Here is a 6,585-nt window from a genome sequence, read left to right on the forward strand (position 1 = left end):
AGGCATTAATTGCTGGAAAAGACCAGCATTAAATGGAGTAGCAGGTTGGCCGGCACACAGAGCAAGAAAGCTGACTGCTTTTGGGGCAGGAAGATTTCCACTGGAGTGGGTTGCATTTGGCACTAATCTGCAAAAGCAGAGACCAAGGAAATGGAAGCAGAGCTGCCTCAGCCTGAAAGGGTAGGACCATGGCCTTTGGGGGTGGAACCACCACAGACCCCTAGGTTTCAGAATGAGACCTTCACCAACTTGGTTCTGGAGTGTAGGGCTGCTCGTTCATGTGAGGTAGTGGGATGGAGTCATAGCTGCTGGCCAAGAATGAGGGGGCAGGGCTGCCATGCCCAAGAGAGAGAGGAACGGGGCCCGCCACAGTCTCAGGCCAAGGATGCACTCCACTCCTGTTTCCACATTTTAGGCATTTGTTATAGCAGCACCCCACATGGAGATATGATGCAAGATGCATAAACATAGAATAGCCATGCTAGAGCCCCTAGTTTTAGACCTGAATCCACAGTATTATCTGTTGGTCAACAGACAAATTCAGTTTGAAATTGCAAATACTTACTATGATATGATGGATTTAAAAGTTGCAGACAAGTTTAGGGATCCTGATTCACACATCATAAAAAAAAAAATAATAATCTTAATAAGTCAGCACTGAAGTACTACCAACTCTTCTTAAATTCCCTGAGAGACCCAACTAAAGTATTTCCTGAGCATATAAGGGAAGATGTTCTTCGTCCTGCCATGTTAGCTAAGTTTTGAGTTGCCCATCTCTATGGCAAAATCATCACTGCAAATTCCAAGAAAGAGCTAGAAAATTTGGCAACATCATTGGAACATTACAGATTTATTGTTGATTATCGTGAAAAGCATCCTGGGGTGAGCAAGGCAATAGAAGTTGAGCTAGAACTTAGTAAAGAGGTGGTGAGTGTTCTTCCAACAAAGATGGAGAGATTCAGAACCAAGATGGCCCTAACTTAATCTTTTTTTTTTTTTTTAAGAAAGGAAATGTACAATATTGAAATGGTTCTTATCAAACAGGCCTAATTGAGATATAGTCAGAACAATTGAATCTTTGCTAAGATCTTAATACAACACAAATGTAATTAATAGTTTATACTTAATTATATAAATTGCCTTATTAAAGTGATGTGATTAGTCTTTCAGATCACTTGTTTTCCATTTAAATAAAAATATTTCCTGTTTCAGTTTCTAAATGTTGGCTAGTTTTTGGTGGATTAGTTATAAGGAAAACTGCTGGGTATTGTGCCTGGCAGATAAGCCTGTTGTTTAATTTCTTTGTTTGTAATCTCAGTTTCAAGTCCCCATCTTAATTGTAGATCTTCTAACAGGGCATTTACTCTGAACTCCATTCCCCTTCTGGGTTGTAGCCATATTTTATTTAGAAATTCAGAAAGAGAGAGAAAACAGAAATTTCCAGGGAAGAGAGAGTCAACATCTTTCACCTTAACAGAACATAAAGTTGAAAAGAATTCTGACTCAACTGATATTCAAAGTAATCCCTTCAGGGTTTACATACAGAAGGTACTTGTGCACTGGCAAGAATTTGAGCCCAAGTAGTTTATCTGAAATGTGATCTCAGGACACACAAATAAAGTTTGGAAAAGTGGGTTAAGGACGAGAAAACCAAAAAAGTGAAACCCTCTGATATCCAGTCAATTCTGACTCATAGCAACCCCCATAGGGGTTTCAAGGTTGTAAATCTTTACAGAAACTGACTGCCTTTGGAGTGGCTACTGGGCCTGAACCCCCAGGTTTTTCCCCTACTCACCACCTAAACATCAATTTGTCATGCTGTGGTGGCTTGTGTGTTGCTATGATCCTGGAAGCTATGCCATAGATATTTTAAACAACAGCAATGTCACTCATGGTGGACAAGTTTCAATGTAACTTCCTAAAACAGACTAGGAATAAAGGTCTAGTGATCTACTAATAAAAATTAGCAAGTGAAGAAATTTTTGAATTAGAACATAATATCGTTCAGCATGGTGCTGGAAGAGGAGCCCTTAGGGTGGAATGTACTGTACAATAGTCCCAACGACGGACTCAAACATCCCGACAGCAATGAAGATGGTCCAGGACCCGGCAACGTTCCTTCTGTTATACATAAGGTCTCCGTGAGTCCAAGATGACGCCAAGGCAAATAACAACAACATTTCCCCCACATTTCTGACACAAAGAATGCCCCAGGCAAAGAGAAGCAAGTGCTAGTACTTAGAAATCAGATGACATACATAGAAATGGTAAGGCCTAGAGGCATATATGTGGGACATTGATAGCATCTGCTACACTTGATATGTTTTTTAACTTTTTATTATGATTTGAATGAAAGTTTACAGAGGAAATTGGTTTTCTGTTCACCTGTTCATAAACGTTTTGTTTTGTGACTTTGAGTGCAGTCCCCACAATGCAACAGCACTCTTTCCACATCCTCCCTGTGCTTACCATTTCCATCTGTCCTTTCCTACCCATTCCTGTCATCTGAGCTTTAACCCTGGGGAAATGCTGTCCTTTGGATCCTATACATTTTTTTTGTTTGTTTGTTTAAATGGTCTCAAAAACCAGCCTACATTTGGAAAGTATCCATATGATGTCATATCACTAGTCAGTCCCATTAATTTGCTCAAAAATCAGGTCCAGATATGTTTAGTGGATATTATGTGGTTGTCTTTTCCTGCTTCATTTCCTTCTGTCCTTCCTTCCTATCTATCTATCTATCTATCTGTCTGTCTATCTAAAACCTTTATTTTCCTTTTGGGAACTTTCCATCTACCCACCTTCATTACGCTGTTTTAGCTATAGAGTTTGCTTGAGATTTGGCCCATTCTACACGTAGAAATAGGACATCTCGTGGTGCAGTGGCTAAAGCATTTGGCTGCTAACTAAAAGGTCAGAGGCTGTAACCCACCAGGCAGGAGAAAGATGAGGCAGTCAGCTTCCCTAAAGATTTATAGCCTTGGAAACCCTACGCAGCAGTTCTACTCTTTCTAATTGGGTTACTATGAGTCAGCATTGCCCCAATGGCAGTGGGTTTGGTTTCTTGGGTTGAAATGCAGAAATGAGGTCTGATTTACCCCCAGGAAAGTGCTTGTTACCTAATTCAGGCCAATGAGTTTCAAGGAGACTTTTGCTGGTGCTTTGGGGAAAAGAGTCTCTGGAGAGGTTTTCTGCAAAAGTGAGATGGCAGATGGGGACCTTCATTCAATCTGTTACAGTCCATTTTACCACCATGACGGGTGCCAGATGAAGCTGACAGGTAGACACAGAAAGGTGGAACCCATCAATTTGAGGAAAAACGATATGAGAACTCTGGTAACATTAATTACTTAAATCTGTTTGAGACAGATTTTCTGTCAGTTGCGGCTTTGAGATCACTAACCATTATAACCATTGAATCAGTTACCTATGGGAGCATTAATTAGGACTAATTCCACATCAAGTATCATAGAAGATGAGAAGTCATGCCATTTTAAAATAACTTATGTTAATACCTTACTCATAAATCATAAAATCTCCTGGTCAATGTTAACAAATAATACTTCTCTTTCATTTTCCGAATACCTATAAGTCATATTTTATAAGCCCACAATAGAAATAATGTGACATAATAAAAGTTCAATCATTATGTTCTCAAAGAGAGGGATTTTTTAATTTGTGTTTTTGGATTAGAGCTTTACAACAGCAAAAGTGTTCACTATTTTGAGAGGATGATGGTGAAAGAAAAGGTTAACCTAATATTACCTGCTGTGCCTACACTGGCAAATGGAGGAAAATCACACAGATGGTGGCATTTGCCTGGGAGTTTGATGCCAGGGGTGTCCTCCCAAAGGCACATAAATTGGAACGGAATTTCTATTTTATCCTGAAGATATGGATACAGACCTACTGCAGGAAATAATTTTTTGACTCACACTACCACTGCCACCACAATAATCAATTTAATAGAGAATATTTATTGATCCTTTAGTATGCACCAAGTTCTCCCTTGCCACATAAGGAAGAAATGCAGCTTTGTTTGGCACTGCAATCTGGTGGTCTTGGTTGTTTTCCTTCCATTAACATGAAGTACTCAGCATAAGGCCTGGCACATAGCAAGCTATCAATAAATGTTATCTATTACTACCTAACACTCCACGACTCTTGAAATCTCTTAGGGAGTGCAGAAGACTCCAAAACATGATTGTGTTAAATTTCTCTCTGGCCAGTCTAATTCAGGCTTGGTACAGTGGGAATGACTTAAAAAAAAAGTGATGTAAAAAGTAATGAATGGCTAAAAGAATCACTGCTGGAGACTGTGACAGTACAGGAAGACAAGATAGGTTCTGTCTGGAGACATCAAGGCAGGCTTCAGGGGGTTATAAAACAGAGGTCAGATTTGGAAATACATGGTGTAAGAGAGAAGGAAAGAAGGTAGATACTCTACATGGACTAGGCAGGGAGGAAGAATAAAGGAAGAGCATAGGACGAGTAGGAGAAAACTGGGCAGTCTTGTTGGGATGGCAGCCTGAAAGAAAATGACCAGTGGGATATAATGTTGGGAGATACCCACAAATAGAGTGCAGGGGGACTGGAAAGCCAGGACTAGAAGAGGGACTTACCAAGAAACTGTTGCCTCTGCCAAAGCCTCAGTATCCCTCAAATAGGCTTACTTGGGATTTTGTGACTAGTGGTAACTCTGGTTACTATTAACCAAGCATTGGCCTGCTAACCAGACTGTCAGTGGTTCAAACCCACCAACCACTCTATATGAAAAAGATGAGGCAGTCTACTTCCATAAGATTTATAACTTTGGAAACCCTATGGCACACTTCTACTCTGTCTTATAGGGTTGGTATGGTTGGAATTGACTAGACAGCAGAGAGTTTGGTTTTTTGGTCTTACAAAACACAGTGTTGGTGGTCTCACAGAGAGTTCCAACTCATAGTGACCCCTCCTTGGCTTTCTGAGGCAGTATTACTACAGAAGTAGATTGCCCAATCTTCCTTCCGAGGAGTGGCTGGTGGGTTTGAACTGCCAGCCTTCTGGTTAGGAGTCAAATAAAGCCGTAGGAATTATGCCACCAGAGCTCCTCCTAAAGTGCCTGGGGAAGGCCAATTAAGGTAGATGCTTATAATGTACTGCTACTTTACAGCCTTTTCAATATCTGGAAAACTTTATATATATATATGTGTGTGTGTGTGTGTGTGTGTGTATGTATTTATATATGTTAAATAAACAAGTGTATATATGTATATATATTTTTTCAGTTCTGTAGGAATAATAATGCTTTGAAAAATATTAAAAATAACTAATATTAATTGGAATGAGCTCTGGCGGCGCAGTGCATGAGGCATTTGACTGCTGACCAGAAGACTGGTGGTTCAAACCCACCAGCCACTCCATGGAAGGAAGACCGGGAAATCTACTTCTGTAAAGATTTATAGCCTCAGAAACCCAATGGGGGTCATTATCAGAATCAACTCAATGGCAGTGGGTTTGGAATATTGATTGGTGTCTTGCCATATGCCAGCCACTTGTCTAACCTGTTATTTCTCAGTTAGTTCATACTGGCAGTTAGTGCTATATTTGTCCCTATTTTCAAAGGAGAAAATTGAAGCACAGGAAGGCTACACAGCTAGTAAAGAATGTGTAATGGGCTTTTCCTTTGGTAGTTACCAATGAATCATGTCTTTTAGAATTAATGTCTTTGTGTAGTGCTCTCTTATTTTGACTCTGAGCTTGGCCATGTGCCTAGGTTTGATCAATGGGACAATAACAAGTGTGATGCAAGCAGAAACTGGATTAGTGCTTCAAAATTTGAGTTGCTCTTTTGGAAAGCGTCTTCTTGGAACCCAGCAACCAAGCTGTGAGGAAGTCCAAGGACCCGCCTGGAGAAGATCAAATGGAAACAAACTGAGCTCATGACTAATAGCCCCAGCTGAGCTCCCAGCTGGCAGCCAGTATCAACTGCCAATCATGTGAGTGAAGCCATTTTGGACTTTCCAATTTTCCCATTGCCTCAGTTGACACTAAGTGATGCAGAAGAATATCATGATCTGTTCTCAGAATCACAAGAAATAATAAATCTTGGTTGCTTTAAGTCACTAATCTTTAGGGTAGTTAATTATACAGTACAGATGACTGGGAGACAGCAAAACCAAAATTTGAACCAAGCAGGCTAGAAAATGTATATGACTATGCAGAAATGAAAACAAAATTTCAGAAGACTGCCAAAACTTCATTTTTAAATGTTCATTCATTGAAATAATTATTGTGTATTGCTTGTTAAACTGTGTAATATATTATCGGGCTCTCTCATCCTATTCCATCTCTCCTCCTCTTATTACATTTATAGATACCATCACTACTCCTTTCACATTTTAATTAACACCTAATTGCAGGAAAACAATTATGTAAATTGTTAGTGTAGGTAGTGGCATCTCTGTTTCCTCCAGGAGTAATATAATAACTCTGGATCCTGGTAAGGAATAAGTCAATGACAAGTTCAGCATCCAGGTCAGAGCAGGATTATAGGGGAAAAAAAACAAAAACAAAACCAAAAAACCTTTCTGTGGATCTAGA

At 39.8% G+C, this 6,585-nt stretch overlaps 1 protein-coding gene across 1 annotated transcript in view; it reads right to left on the minus strand.

Annotated features, from left to right (window-relative positions):
* LOC103201376 (dystrophin-like) overlaps positions 1-6,585 on the minus strand; it is a 2,052,823-nt gene that overhangs the window by 1,048,765 nt on the left and 997,473 nt on the right. The gene's annotated exons all lie outside the window — the stretch shown is intronic.

This window comes from Orycteropus afer, unplaced genomic scaffold (genome assembly GCF_000298275.1).
Source record: "Orycteropus afer afer isolate SDZICR_OR568_19922 unplaced genomic scaffold, OryAfe1.0 scaffold00148, whole genome shotgun sequence".
Classification (NCBI taxonomy): domain Eukaryota; kingdom Metazoa; phylum Chordata; class Mammalia; order Tubulidentata; family Orycteropodidae; genus Orycteropus; species Orycteropus afer.